The sequence below is a fragment of the Epargyreus clarus genome, unplaced genomic scaffold, assembly GCF_041222505.1.
Source record: "Epargyreus clarus isolate Ecla_fem2 unplaced genomic scaffold, WU_Ecla_fem_2.2 ptg000007l, whole genome shotgun sequence".
Lineage (NCBI taxonomy): Eukaryota > Metazoa > Arthropoda > Insecta > Lepidoptera > Hesperiidae > Epargyreus > Epargyreus clarus.
In genome coordinates, this window is record NW_027332215.1 from 2,429,551 (window position 1) to 2,446,663 (window position 17,113).

The 17,113-nt window shown below is 32.4% G+C and overlaps 1 protein-coding gene and 1 long non-coding RNA gene across 3 annotated transcripts in view; both read left to right on the plus strand.

Moving 5' to 3' along the window:
* The first annotated feature begins 4,197 nt into the window (after positions 1–4,197).
* The window catches only part of LOC140743082 (uncharacterized), a 40,654-nt gene continuing 27,738 nt past the window's right edge, over positions 4,198–17,113 (plus strand). For both annotated transcript variants that reach the window (XR_012102370.1, XM_073074148.1), the window contains exons 1-2: positions 4,198–4,338; positions 14,247–14,318. The gene's annotated coding sequence lies outside the window, so the exon portion shown is untranslated. The remainder of the gene's footprint in view (positions 4,339–14,246; positions 14,319–17,113) is intronic.
* Positions 4,878–5,754, plus strand: LOC140743081 (uncharacterized). Its single transcript, XR_012102369.1, has 2 exons — positions 4,878–5,485; positions 5,575–5,754. It is a non-coding gene; the product is annotated as an uncharacterized LOC140743081 (long non-coding RNA).

Below are 17,113 nucleotides of genomic sequence, written 5' to 3' on the forward strand. Positions count from 1 at the left end.
TTAACGGTACTTTCTTATCTTTCTGAAATTAAATTCGCTTCCTGCGACTGTACCTTAAATTGTTACATTATGAATTGCAAGCTATATAGAGCTAATAAATGTGTATTCAAAATATTTGATATAATATTTTGAAAGTATTTTTTGATGACTGCGACGGTTCTACCTATATGATTTAACTTTATATTTGGAAGCGAATTTTTAAATATGACTCATGCGAAGTATCTATACCGATATTATAAGTGTATATCAGAGATTTCAAAGTAGCAATTGCTATTTTGTAAGCTCGTTTATTTTGATAGTAAAATAAGAATGTTGATTTTAACATAGTAACCGTCCGTGCAGATTAATTTTGGAAGTTGTAATAGAAATTTAAACAAAAAAAACACAAAAAGATAGAAATTTCCACAACCTACGCATATCTATACAGGGTGAATTTTACAAACGGGCCTTCAGGGCCAAGTCCGAAACTATTACTATTACTATAAGATTTTGACAAAAACTAAAACTGCGTCATTACTTTTTTAAAATATCTTTTTCCTAGCCGGGAATCGAATGAGTTCATTTTGGAAAAAAATCATCCTCTATATTATTCCACTATCTGATAGTGTTGCTTATAAGGATCAAATTCTGGAAAGTAATGATAAATGACAAACTGAAGGACTACTACGACACTATGCTAAGTACTGGTTAATTAACTTCACACACCTGTAAGAACCCTAAGTAATACAATCAATTTAAATGTGAGTTTGTTTGCTTGTTAATATACCACACTTTTATGCCTTAACTACATAATTTTTGTCATGAAAGTAGAGATGGGTTGTACTAGGTAAATTTGAGACTAGATATGCCTGTGCCTAGTATTTAAAAATACGTGATCCAAATACCAGCACCACCTAGTCCCATAAATAAAATAAAATAAAATTTGGTCACCTCTTGGAAATATCTATTGATCTAGTAGGTATTTAGTCTTGGACTAGGTACTTAGTCTTGGACCAGGTACTTAATCTTGGACTAAGTACTTAATCTTGGACAAGGTATTCTATAAGTGAGGTAGGTATTCTATAAGTTATAGTAGCTAGGTATTCTATAAGATAAGTTATTCTTGGACTAGGTACTTAGTCTTGGACTAGGTACTTATTCTTGGACTAGGAAGCTAGTTCGTGCCTTTTATGCCTTGCTAGTAATCGATACGTAAGAGTGGTAAGGGTTGCACGCGCACTCACTAGTAATAATGAAGCGACTAGGTGTAGTTAAAAAGGACAAGTTTATTTTTGCATGCCCATGAGTTCGTGTTTCATTAGTTTTTACTTTTATTCGCATTAAAATAAGGTTCAAATTCAAAAGAGTGACTCTTCAATAATTTAGACAAACATTAGTGCGGATTACGTTAGTTTTATTGCATAGAAATAAGGTTCAAATTAAAAAAAAAAAACAAATTTAAAAATTAACGCAGACATTGCTGGTGACGCGCAACCAAAAAGATTATATTCCCTTTGGATGAAAGTACCGCTGCCCGTAATAGGTACAAGATGGAACTAGGTGGATCGAGTATTTTAAAAGTTGTAATAGGTGCTACCTAGTACGGTAAAATACCTAGTCCCTGAACCTTTTTCAGTATATACGGCTCACCTCTACATGAAAGTTGATACATGTTATCAGGCGTTCAGAAAAGGACATGGATACCTTAAGCCCCAAGAAAGGTACCTACTGCTCCCGAAGGAACAGATAAAAACTTAGACCGCGACCGAAGCCGCGGGTTAAAAGCTAGTATTATCTATCGTATGTATTTATATATTTATCCGTATTTATAACCTTAGTAGATTGTTATTATTTTATTTTTGCGCGCTGAATTTGTTTTCGTGTGAGATTTCCAATCTCAGGGCTGCTGGAAGAAATTTCATTGTGAAATAAGTAGTCCTTTGTACTGTGTTTCTTTTATGTTATTTATTTATTACTTTCTCTGTGTATAAAAACTTATAAAATAAAATAAAATATTAAATCAAAACTCCGGAAAACATCAGATTACCTGGCCCTGCTTTCATTCGCCTTAAAATAAAGTTATAAAGAACTTTTAAAATCTAATAAATTCAATAAACAATCACACCTTTCATTAGAAATATAAAACATAATAAAATACCAGTTATATTTTATCCTTTGATCGATCCACAGTTATCCAAAAGCATTAGTTACAATTATAATTATACTTCAATTCCTCACATCATTTAATTTATTACAATTATTTTTATACTAATGAAACCTCATTCTTTAGTTTCAAGAAATCAAGCCTACACTGTGAGTCTGTGAGTGACTTTAATAATCTGTAATTATTTAATGTTTGGATCAGGTACCAATAATAATTTGTGATTAATTTGAATACGCATAAAATATTTTCAACAAAGATGTTTAACAATTTTAAAGTCCTAATAACATGCCAACATGACTCCCCTATCTGGCAACCCCTAACCGAAGCAACGCACCCTAACAATCTCCCCTAGATTGCGAGGGTGCGTTGCTTCGTTTAGTGATGTTCCGATATCAAAATTAACCTGGATTGGCAGAAATTCACTTATACTAAAATCGATTACTGTATTTTTTATAGAATCAACTATTTCAGCGAAACGCATAACTGCTAGAAATAGGTGTGATGGTGGTACCTCCTCGGTCGCGCTGTGCTATCATATTTCAAAATTCCTTTTTACGATTTGCTCAATTGATGATTAAAACCATTGCTCGGCAAAAAAATACGTAGTCTTAAATATTGGAATTAATTAATAAATATGTTACTAGTGTAACACCTGATAATTGTTTTTCACACGCTTTTATTAGCTTGGCTTGTATCTATTTTCCTATATATGTATGTTATTGAATCTTTGAGCATAATTTTCACCAACTTTCATAACTCTGATTAATTTGAAACTTTGCACACGTATCAAGGACCGATGACAATGCAATAATTTGATAAAAGTCTCCCATTATCCTTATTAGATTAATTCATTCCTCAATTTATGAGTTTGTCACAGACTAAAAAATGAAAAATAAATAATAGTTTAAAAACTAAAATAACACGCTTTTATTGCTAATCGAACTAAAAACTAGAAAATATTTATTAAGACAAAAAGTTTAAGAGTAAAGAGTTTCAATTCAGAATAAAAAGCGTGGGGTGCATTTTACTGCGGTTCATAACTATTCTCTCATAGATAATTGCCAATAGAATGATTGTAACCTTTACAATATCAAGCACCCCACGCTTTTTACTCCGAATTGAAACTCTTTACTCTTAAACTCTTTGTCATTAAAAATATTTTTATTAACACGCTTTTTTTATTTATTAGCTTGGGTTGTATGTATGTAGGTATGTATGTAACTACGTAACGGAATCTTTGAACACGATTTCTATTCACTTTGAACGTTCAGTTTAATTGAAAATTTTGAAGAATTATCGAAAACCAATGACAATACACGATTTTATGTTGATAAGGACAATGGTACAAAATTTGTACCATTGTCCTTATCAACATTCTCAGGATTTCGAGGCGAGATTGTTCGAGCGCCTTAGAGAAAGTTCATCGCAAAGTTACTAGATTACAACAATTATTACTTTTTGATTTCAATAACTGTTATAGCGTGATTTTAAGTGTTGAAAATATTAATGTTATTTCCCTACAACTCAAATGTTCTGAAACATATATATAATGCCGTCTGGTAGAATGATTTTTAAGATTCCATACACAAAGGGTAAAACTGAACCCTTCGCTGTCTGTTTGTGTGTCACATATTTTAAACCGTAATAGATAGACACTTATTTTTTTTACAGAGGATGCATAATGGTGGCCGCTGTAACAACAAATACTTACATTACTATTTACTGTTCCTTAATTGATTCCTAGATTGAAAATTATTTCCTACTTTTTAGTTGATTTTATCATAAAAGCGTGTTTTTTAGTTTTTTAAACTATTATTTATTTTGTTTTCCAACACGCCTCTTTTAAGCTGCACTCGTATAAAAAAGTGATTTTTTTTCTAATAAGAGAACTTAATTTAAGTAACATTATCATTCTATTCTTAGTGATACCGTCGCTAAGTAGGAAACGAAAGAACGATTCGATATCGATTGATATGGGAGCGATTCTCGAGTATTCGGGATCATTCGTGTCGGGAGGTCCTTCTGCGCAACTAACGCGTCAGTACGAAAGGACGCCTCGCATGAGTTGCGCGGTACGGTGCGCTGAAGTTTTATAATATGAACATTTCCTTATTTTAACCATATACAATTAGTGGCAACTTAAATCGTGTCAAGTGTTTTATTGTGGCAAGTGGTAGCTGCTACTAGGACAATAGGTGAGTCTTTATTCAATTATTTCGAACATCAAACATTATTGATTATTTGAACGCAAGGGTGGCTGTGAAGCTGCGAAACGCTCACACAATGTCGCGTTCCTGAACTTCAATGATGTTAAGATGATAGTTCATTATTTCAAATATATTTTGTGAAATACAGTAACTGATATATTTATTTTACGGGTTTCATTGTCTTTAATATGCGAATGTTTCTTATTTGTTATAATGAAATAATATTATTTTTAAATTTATTTTCACGATAACGTTTTTTCGCGTTGTTCTACTTGTGTTATAAGGTAATAGTGAATAAGATTGATGGCACACTGGATTATTTACATTATTTTATTAATACTATCAGTCTGTGATGCGTGAGGAGCAGGATTTGAATCTCAGGCACGAGTGAGATCCCCATTCAGTTTCAAAATTTATAAAAACATCGCATACCTATTGTAAAAAGAAATTCAGTATTCTTATTAGGACCCTGTGGAATCATCTTGGCAAGAAATATTGACAAATAATGTCAAAAGTCTGATCTGGGGCGGCAGTCTAGACATTCGTAACGAATCTGACGTTAACTATCGATCGCTAAATCTTAACGAAAAATATCGCTTGCAGAAATCTTCTTTACGACAAATGCAAGTCTCGACTACTCAAATTCCACGCAAAGTCGGTACTTGAAACGTGGGTACGATAGCGAAATCCGTATTCATAGCAGTGACAATTTATATCAAGAAATGTTGCAACTTAAAAAATGTAAGGCAGAATTGGTGAAGTTAATTTAATAAAACTAATTAATTAATTTTGGCAATTACTAAAAAAGTATGTGAAAAAGTAAATATGTTTTTATAAATCTGATTCATTTTAGTGATATAGTTTTAATATATCTAGAATTGTAATAAAATCAGTGGACATTATAATGTATATTACTGCAACACTAGCCAATTTGACGTTTGCTATGTGAATCTGTTTGAAAGGTTATGGAGACAATGTCAACATTGTAAACTGATTATACGCCAACAAAAAAGTGGTTCAGTTTTTTGGAGTCTTTAAGTAAAGTCGTTGTAAAGTAAAATGGGTGCGCCGACGGCAACAGTGTGTTGCAACGGCCGGGGTGTTCGCAAATGACATCTACGTCGAATTCCAAAAAGTAAGTAGAAAGTACTTTTTATAATATTAATCCCTTAATATAGTTAAAATTTTGTATGTGATTACCTAAAGTTTGTCAACTATCAACAGGCGGAGCCCTCCAACATGTACGCTGAAGCAGATAAGGAGCAAGCAGAAGCCACGATGCTTTTGGCAGAGGCAATGAATAAAATGGGGATGTCTCAAAAATAAGATGGTTAAGAAGAAAAACAATAATGTTTTTTATTGTGTCCATATTTTGAGAATAAACATATATTATGCTCAAGAAAATTTGTTGATTTTTTTTATAGGTGTCATCACCCAAGACTCTAAGGGTACCCCTTATCAGCACCTAATATATTATAAATGAATCAATGAATACAGTACAAATATTCTTTATTGTAAATCAAAACGTGATAGCCTCAGAAACATAACTTCATCCAAATTTTATTCATTACGTCGATTTCTCATGATACGTCGCCGCTTTACCGTTTTGCGACGATGCTCAAGTTCAAAAATATTATAAGCTAAATACGCCTAAGTTAAATATGACTTTTTTTTGGGAATAATTGTAGTTTAAATACCTTAACGATCGTAACGATCACTTATCGGACTGTCAAATTTACACGATAAATGTTTTGCGAATATCGTAAAGTTGACAAATGGAGTCGATATGATTGCGATGACAGTCGCTAGTTTTCATAGTCGAGACTACCAAAAATCGTTAAATTACGATCGGTAAGACTTATCAACCGAATTCGGTCGCTAAGCGATCGCTACCTATGTCGAGACTGTCGCCGCAGGCCGAGAGATGGTTACTGGAATTCTTCGCCTAAACAATTTAGCCCTATCGTGATTTCTGGTATTTTAAACTTATTTCTACCTGTCTACCCTTACCTGTAGGTACCCAGTGTTAAACTTATTGGAATCGAATAGTTAAGTACCTACCTTACTATATAAAAGAACGAATTGGGAAATATCTTCTAGTATTTCTATTTTATAAAAATAACTTTAACTAGTTTTGTCTTTTAAATATAACTTAGCAGTTTTCATAGGAATCCATTTTGCCCACTTTCATCAGTTACGAATATGACTTTCAAAGAACGCCATCTAGTGACGACAGTACGATGTACGTTATAACCGCGCCTCTTTGACAGATTTGTTCTATCATCCGGTAAACTTATGTATGCGCGTAGCGGGGGCGCCACTGGCCATCACAATGTTGGTAGTTGGTAGGTTATTAAAATTACTAAAGAAGTGGAAACTTTTAACGAATATGCTTTTCAATATTTGTCATATTATTACGAATATCTAATAATGATGTGAAATTTTACTGACAAATAAAATAAGGTCTACTTTTTACGATTTTAATAAATTAATGTTAAAGGAGATGTTTCAATTTGGACTATAAATTGTACATTTACCAAAATAAGGAGAAAAATATCGTAATTTCAGGAAAACTAATAATTTGCTATTTTTTATCTCGCTGCGCACAACAACAAAATATCTTTGATTTATTATTATGTACCACAACAACATGGCGGCGTCTTGAATGACTTAGATTGTATACGTTCAAAAATCGAACTAAACGGGTACGATGGTACTTGCGCACGCATAAATGGTTAATTTATAGAAGTTATACTTCTTTGGGCGCGTTATGAAAATATGATGAGAATGAAATTTTAAGATTGTCACACCAAAGTTACAGTATGAAGTTGCAGCGGTTGCAGTCTCGAAACAAAATCTACCAACAAAATAGAAATAGAACCTCTATTAATCGCGCAAGTTGACACCTCTGGTTTTCAAATTCATATTATATTATTTATCCACATGTTTCTAGTGTCTACTTATATGAAACTGAAACACGTATTGTTTCAGTTTCATATAAGTGCGATTTATACATGTTCTGATAAATTATATTCAGTAGTAATTTAAATTCAATATTTCACGCGATGTTACAATGTACCAGCACAAGTACTAGGGTAACATAAATTAGAGGTCATTCTTCCAAAGATATTCCTATTATTATGCATCTCCCTCACTCTCAATATGTGCAACGATGTGTGCGTGAGACGCAAATACAGAAAAAAATTGGTCCTATTGATACATTTTATCTCGCTTACACCCCAATGTACATGCTGACGTGCGAGTGAGACACAACATACGCAAACATGAAACAAAGCATACTGCCATCTATTGAAGAACTACTTTTGAATTCATCAGTTATCGTGTTGCTTCAAATGGTGATAATAGATGTCGCTGTTCGAATATTATGTAAATAAAGTAAACCTAAAATTACGACCATGATGCTTATCTTATATAGGGTGTCCCGTAAGTACCACGACAAACTTGGGGAGAACATAGGTGAGGGTCTGACGTCTCTGAAAAAAAAAATACCTTAGTAAAAGTGTCACCGTTTTTGCACTATCAATTGTTTTAGATTTTTTGAGAAATTCAGCCCTCTTCATCTGCTTTCGTTAACTGCGTGTACAAATTTGGTGATGCAGTGTTTATTTTTTCTATTAAATACTATCAGATAGTTGGTCTATCACATTGAAATGTAAATTGGTTAAAAGATGTAAAGGAACCATGAAAAAAATAGGGATATTTTTAGATTTTAATTAGGTACCACACTTTACTAAAATAATTACTACTACTAATATATTGCTGAATTTGTGTTACAATGGTGTATTGCTCTATTGTCAAGTGTACCGTTACAAGGAAAAACAATCCACAGAAGTACACGATTCACAGGTAAATACGATTTTTCTATCGCAGGGTTTTAAGCAAAATTTGGTCAAATTTCATGTTAATTGGTTTCATGCATAGTTGTTACAATTTTATATTCATTTATCTTGTTATAAATACGTATAATTCATGTAAAATTACCAAAAAAAATACGATAAGTAAATTATTGATTTACGCTAGGGCCTGACAAAATGGTGACGTCATATTATATCGATGATGTGTCGATGATATAATAGTAAAGATCATTTCATGCATCACAAAAATAGAATAAACGTAAAACAAAAATAGTAGAAAAGTAAACTTTATTGACGTATTGGAACAGAATTTACATATTCTGGATTTTTACATTACTATAACTCGAATAATATTTGTATCACATACATTTTTTCAAGGATACCACGTCGATCAACTGAGGTACGTGAAAGGTGGATAAGAATAATAAATCGGCCCGAATGGACTCGGACTTGATAATATGTAACAAACATTTTGAGGAAAAATGTTTTATACCAAGAAGTTGTCGTATTAATTTATATTTCATAATATTAATAAATCTATAAAAATATAGTATTTTATTAATTTGTGTAATAATTTGGAAACGAAATCTACATTGCCACGCCAAGTTTGTCAAACTAATTACTGGATGTCAATCGATAAAAAGTATGAAGGTAACAACACTATTATGCACACACACATATCAAATTTGGTTATGCGTTTTAACTGACATTGTGTATCTTTGACATCCTATATCTATGGAGCATTGAGCAGCCATATTATAAACATCATTGTAACACAACCAAATTCGAAGAGTGTATTTCGTTAACGCTAAGCTGTCAATCTAAAAAAATGTAAAATAATTTACATTAGTATACATAAAATAATATCTAAATGATAATTTAATCAGTTATTCTACAGTTTTTCATTTAGTCCAGTTAGTAAGGATGTTTGCCCTGCACAAGATGGTGTAGTAACAATTTTTATACGCAGAGTGTCCCGTATGTACCACGACACCCTTCCCTAACATGCAAACACAGCCTTAAGTTATTTTTTTCCATTCTAAGTAGTAAGTGTGGTACTTTTTTGAAACCCTCTTATAACTAGACATACGTTTTTGGGCAATGTACACTTGTAATTCAGTACATTTTTTTTCAGTAAGTTTTATATTGGCTGTATTTGATACAAATATCCCATATTCGACGGTTGAACAACTTTTACTTTTTTTCCCAGAATTTTTGCATTCTTAGATGCAAAATGCAACTAATAACTACATTATATTTTGAAATTATTTCATTTGTTAGCAATAAAGTTGCAATTTTAACGAAAAATATTTTCTTTTATTCGGAAAGTAATCACTGGCTCACGATTCTCCCTTATATATGGCTTCCAGATCTCTAAATGCAGTCCTAGTTGCATATTCATATATTGCGGTTGATAGTGACAACATAAGTTGGATTGCATTCTCGTTTGGGTACTTCGTCCGTTACATTAAAAATATTACTTTAAAATATTTTGGTTGATATTGATAGGTACCTGTTGTTGATATTATTGGTATTTTTATTTTCTGTGTAAAATGGATCTTAGAATTATCGTTCATTCTTACCATATTTTCTAACAAAGTCCTTTGATTTAAGTACTTTAGATTCGATTATTGTTACAAATTACAAATATTAACGGGATGTCTACTCTGTAATCCAATGTGTCTATGGGCAAATTGAAAGCGTGGCTTGGTAGATGCAAACTGTGCAAGGGAGGCGTGGGTCCCCACGGTATCCCTGATTCGGCTGTTATGTTACGCCGCGTCTCAATACATTTTATTATTCTGAATGATACGTGATTTCTTCATTTCTGTCTGTTTTTTCTGCTATCCAGTATTGCTTTAAACAAAATTGTTCATACGTTTCAAGTGTAGTTATTTTAATTCAACCAACCACGACTATAAAACGAAGATAAAAATGTACGTAATTGGCTACTTAACACTTTTTGGGAGTGTTTTAATGAATTGATATAGGTACGAAAACAGACAGTCATGTGACATTTTGTGACGTAACGTAAACACTGTAAACAAACAACGCTACACTGACGGCGACACATAATACGTAATCTTCAGAAGAAAATTAGGAGTTATTTAGCTTTTATAACTAAAATTTAAACAAATGACAAATTACAAGACGTATGCAGTGACGATGTATACAAGTACGATCGCTAAATATCCTAACAATTTTGCTTATACACGTTCCTAAACCGAAATTTCATAAACTTTAAAAGAAGGATTTAAACATATTAGAGCGGTATTATTGAGAAAAAGGAATTAATTTAGTAAGACTCTTGAGTGATTCGTCCACTCTAAATCATCAAAACCGGATGTAATCAAAACAAAACAGCAAGTTTTCATATGCATATATTTAATTTCATATATTATATAGACGTCTACGAGAATTTTGTATTTTAAAGCCTCATTCTGTTATTAATAAGAAACTTTTAAATGATTTCGTGCTGTGCTGTGTTATTGATTGTGCACTGATTAACTTAAATGACTGTATAATTCAAAATACATGATTAATATTAGCACTATTAGTATTTTACTTGTTTATTTGGTTTATATGGTTCTATTATTGAGTGCCCACAGTAAAATATAGCATAAAGTTTAAGTATTAGAGGAGGGGTTCTGTAAAGGCAAAACAATTGACAGACACGTGAAGCGCGACATTCGACTAATAAAGGTGTAAGTTTGAATCAAGCTGCTTTCTGTTACAATATATCAATTTATTACAGTGCCTACAACTGTATTGCTACTGGACCTATGAACTCAGTTTGCCAATATTGTAAAGCATTGAAATTATGAAAACAATTTATGATGGAAATGCCAATATTGTAAAGCATTGAAATGATGAAAGCAATTTATGATGGAAATGGGAGTTTATTTTTTTTAAACCCCCGGTGGAACTGGGAGGACAATCCTTATGTCTGTAATTTCACACGTAATTCAACATTGCGGTAGCAGTTGCTTCTTCTGGAATAGCAGCAACATTCTTTGATGACAGCAAGATGTTTTGGAGGCGGAATGATTTTACTGTCTGGCGTTTTCCGCCAAACATTCAGTAACTCCAAGATCAACTGTTGCCGATGAAATAAACATTTTCCTCAAATCGTCAAATCTATGGTGCTATGTAAATAAACGTTAGCTGTCAACAAATGTAAGAGTTGCATTGCAGAATGATACATTTCCTGAAGACTTCTCTAGGCAATTACTGATTTTCATCATAAATTGCTTTCATCACAATATTGGCAAACTGAGTTCATAGGTCCAGTAACAACACAGTTGTAGGCACTCACACTTAAACTTTATGGTATAGTATTAAAGTTCAAATTTACTTGTAAGTATTATTACGAATCTTATGTATGGGAATATTGAAAAAGTGTTGTTTTTAGACTTTTTCAGACTTTTATTTTTATTTTTTCTCTCCGTAAGAACCATTCTCGTACTTCCAGGAATATTATAAAAAACAATTAGCGAAATTGGTTCAGCCGTTCTCGAGATTTGCTCTTAGCAACAGATTCAGCGATTCATTTTTATATTATAGATCCCTAGCAGAACCTGCGGCTTCGCCCGCGTAAAAAAATATGTTATGACATACAAATAACTGTAATCGTAAATTTGTACCTTTAACTATTTTAACGATAAAGTACTTAGCATTAATTTTTAATTAATAAAAGCTTTTTTTTCGTCACGTGTACCTCAATTGTTCAAGCTTTCTTCATTAGCTCTAATTAGTGGACTGTAATGAAACTTTCTTTAAAATATAAGTTTCATGTAGTATACAATAATCATTATTTACACTATTCCATAGGAACCGTCCATGTTGTATGGGGCCTTAGGTACAGTGGTTCTTTCCAGGGTCTCAGGCTGGGCGGTTAGAGCTCCCATTCTTGCCGCCCGCAACTCCAGAAGTCCCCCTTTAGTCTCGTACGACCGGCAGGGGATACTGTAATTACTGTAGCCCTGTTCTATCCCAAAATTTTAATCCAAGGTCTATGTGTCTACCACGTCACCATCACTAATCTACGCATAACCACAACCACACCCCACGGCATGACAAAATGTTGGCAAGCAGTGTGTCCAATGTAGTTGCGATGTACCTAATCAGTAGGTATACCAAAATGTAGGCCAATTTGAATAAACTCACGTATTATCATATATTAAATTTGCACATGTCCACGTTGTCGTGTATTTGTCTGAATAGACGTTATTTGAAATTTCACGTTTCTAACTTCGAACCTAAAACATTCCCTATTTATATATTTCTGCTCTGTGCTGCTTACGATTTTGGACTGATTCTACCTTACTTGTTTACCCAGCTTATGTTTTATGGACTCTTGTGATTTTCGTGCGATCGCTGTGGATTGTATTGACAAGGATTCGATATCATCAGGTAAAATATACATCAGTTAGTTGTATTAATCGTGAAATAATCGTTAATAATTTTAAACTAGAGAAGCTAATCTTTTTACATTTCTCTTTTTTAGATAATTACAATAGCAAGACAAGGACATTCTTGGGATGACAAAATAATAATCAGTTATTATTGCAACTGCATCGCTGGGCTACGAACCGTACTCGTAGGTAGCTGCGCTCACATTATGACCATTGTTTGATGTTTGGGCTGAGCTCGTCACAGGATATTACAGAACATGCTACATGATTGGATGAAAATATTGATAAGGGAAGATATTGATAATGATTAAATAATGTATCTAAGTGAAGAATAAATAAAATATTATCTAAATGTGTACTTAAAGTTGTTTTATTTACACACTTAAATGTTTTAACTAAAATAAATTGGTATAGAAGTACATATTTTGGTATGATTGTTTTAAGTCAAGATTTATGAAAGCAAATATAATTAATGTTTATCAAATATAGGTATTGTTTCTACATACATACAATACAATATTTATATATCTACGCCCATTCGCGTAAAAATATATTTAAAGTATATAATGTATATAGTAAGTTAAAATAGAATGACAGATGACATATTTACGGTAATCACTACCGCCATGATGTTTTTCCACTGTTGTGTTGCAAGTTTAAGTGTAAATTATTGTTTTTAAACAATTAAACGAACATGATTTGAAGATAATGAACCGCTACGAATTGTTCTTTGCATGTTTTTTAGTTTTTAGTATAGTGTACAAAAGGTGGCCGGGAGCCCATACATTTTGAAACATCTCCTTTATATAATTAAAATATCATAATCACTGTAATTTTTAATAAGGCAATAAGGTTTTATTATTTCCAATGTGTAATTTTTATATTTTCTTCCACAGTTTTGTACAAAATAAGATAAAGTTAAAAAATAAGGATGTTTTATTTATTAACCATTTACTCGTATAATATGGCACGCACACGTGGCATCTTGAAGTCCCTCGACATGCAGAGATAATTTTAACAGCAGAATGTAATAAATATTTAAGCAATATTTATTTTGTATTAAATCTATATTCTGTAGACATTTCGTTTTATATTTAACCGACTTCTCAAGGGAAGAGAGGTTATGTATTCGTCGCTTATATATTTTTTTGTTGTTGTTTGACTAAATTTATGGACGACACGGTAGATTTTGATAATAATAATTCGGTGAATTTTTCACCAAAACATTCGCAGAGCACTAGTAAAATAAATCTAGACTATCGATTTCTCGAAAATCGATTTCCGATCGTTCCTGAAATGTCTGTTGCTCAACTTTTCCTTATTTTTAAAATTATTCGAATTTTCGATTTCAAATTTCGATTTCTATTTTTATATATTCTACATCCATCATCTCTAAAACCTTCTTGACAAGTGTCAGTCGATCGGAAAAAATGGCACGCTTGGTTTTCATACAAATGAAGGTACATGCGTCGATCGTCATCATCATATCGAACATATTTCATATTTTAATATTATAACTATACATAAAAATAATTAAGTTACACTTAGTCATATATGTATGTATGTCAATCAAAAGTTCTTATTTTAATTATTTGTTTCTTTTCAGTCACGTGATAATTCCTGAGCAGTGTTTTTCGTCACTTTCCGAGCCTCACAGGAACGAGTTGCAGAATGCTAGGTGAGTGATCGCTAATATTTACTGTAAAATAGCAGAATTGTTTGACCCATAGCATAAGTACATTCTTCAGACATTCTTGGTGGATTTTCTTTTGGCGAATAATTAAAATTGTAATCTAACGAATATTTTAAATGCGAATATAATTTTTCTTTTTCCTTTTTATAACTAATTAATTATCATTACATTTCCTCCACACGTCAGGGGTACAGAGAAGGTGCCACATAAGTAGGTACTTTTTATTCGTAAAAATTAGATACCGTTCCCTAGAGATAAGATCATAAGAAACTTATATTTTATCTTGATGAGCTTAAAGACATTGTTATGGCAATGACAAATTTAATTAGATTGTCATCGACCACCGACCGCGAGCGAAGCCGAGAGTAAAAACTTATTAGTTTAAGATAAAGCGTAGCGTCTACTCTGTTATGTCGCGTGAATGTGTTACCTGTGGGCGGAGCTAAGGTTACACAAACAACATATGCGCAGCATTAGCAGCCATTTTGTTTTCGCTTTGCGAACAGTTTCTCGTATATTTAGGATTTATAGTTCCTCAATAATCTTTATGGTATAAAATTAACTGTGTTGATTAATGTTTCTGATTCTTATAAACTGCATGTTACCTTAAATAGCGAACAACCAGCTAGCAAAATCCTACTACAGCTTGATCATGAACATCTATTACTGTGTCTAATTCTATAAAAATATCGCCTGTGAATTGCGTCGACTGTAATCCCTTAGACTAATTTACAACGAACTATGTAAGTAAGTATAAATAACTCAAGTTGTACCAGGGTAGCAGCTGCTAAATCCTGTAAGGTTTGTCTTATTTAATAAGTAAATACCTACGTACACACGTTGCTCACACTTTTATAGTAAATAATTCAAGTAAATAATTAAAGTAAGTCTGTATCACCAATCTCTAAGGTTGATTTCTAAATGTTACACAGACGCATTAATACCACAATGAACTATTAAGTCAAGATTAAAACTACTTCGCAACAATCCGCTACAAATATGTATCATCATACATATTTGTAGCGGATTGTTGTGTTGTAGCTACAAATATGTATCATCATACATATTTGTAGCGGATTGTTGTGAAGTAGTTTTAATCTTAACTTAATAGCATGGATTTCCGCAAAATAACGCCTGATACAATTAACTATCAAAATTAACTGAGTTAAAACGATTAATTCAGATATGTCGTCCTTACCAACTACAGATGTTGATTAAGTGATCAAGAACCAACTCCCATAATGAAACGGTTACTTATTTCTTAATGAAAATTGGTAGGTAAAAAATGTATTTTTGTGGAAAGCAAACAATTATCTAACATAGAAAATCTAGTGCCGCTGGGGTGGGTTGCCGCCTCCAACACCGGCACAATACATAAATTCATTGGAATGTTGCAATTTTAGACCTTAACGTGCTATAGTCAGAGAACGTTATTTTACTTTTTGGATGATAAGGGATGGCTGTGTCTAAATGGGCTAAGGTGTTATAATACAAATTTGTGAGTATATTTCCTATATTAACTGAATTAATTCTTCTAGTTAATTTATTTTACAAATGGTAACTTATCACTAATTCGCATATTAACTATATTTACAAATTCTAACTATAAATTTATATACAATATATACAAAAAATATTATTTAAACAAAAAGAAAAATAAGCTTATGGTAATATAAAAGTTTAAATGTAAAACTATGAGTTCAAACCACTGTCTTTCGATAGAGTTCCAAGAATGCTGCCGGCGTTGCCGCGTTGTATGACTAAGCTTATTCTTTGGCCAAAATACGCACCAGCTATTGGTTCTCCAGAAACGTCAACATACGAGACGACAATTCTTTGAAAAAGCTTCGTGCTTCTGGCCCGCACGGACCCAGTTTATCTACTGCAAACGGCACAAATATGTAGTCCTTCCCCCAAGGTATATTTGCCAGCGTAGTTAAGACTTTTTGATTATAGTACAAATATTAGTTAATATTTGTACTATACTCAAAAAGTCTTAACTGTCTATTATGTAGTTCATCGTGTCTCTGGATAAGGCGTGGTTTAGTGGATACGAACTGCACATGCGTGGCTTGGGTTCTCGCGTTATTCTTCGATCCGGCCATTATTACACCGCGTCTCGTCGTGAAAAATACGTGGATTCTCTCTTTCTGTGTTTTACACCGTCTTTTAAACAAAATTGTTCATAAGTTTAAGTGCACTTAATTTGATTCAAGAGCATCATTGGGGATGGAAAAAAAGGTAGGTAATTAATTGGCCATTGTTATTCGAAAATAATTCTAAAAGTGATAAATTTTCTCGCTTTGTTGTTATAACTAAAACAAAAAATTGTTAACAAGATCCATAATGTGTTACAAAGAAGTTACAAAGATGGAGAAATTTAATAGAGTAAAAGGTAAGAAACTGTTACAATTGGGCATGTACATTTCTATATATTTTTGTTCTACAAACGAACACACAAGAAATACAGATGAAGTTTTATCAAATATTTTTTTACGCACTCTGCACATGTTTGCCGCGCAACTGACGCGGAACGCCGTCTTGGAACAAGGGAATTTACATGCGCCATTTTTTCTTATGTTTATTTTGTCTTATTTTTAAAATTATGTTTTTAAAATTACACAATAAAAATAATTAAGTACGCATATTAAAAATAGAAAAATTCTTAGTGATATACGAGTATGTAAATCAAAAAGTTCTTCTTTTGACTATTTGTTTCTTTTCAGTCACGAGATAATTTCTGAGCAGTGTTCTTTCGTAGTCACCTTCCGAGCCTGACA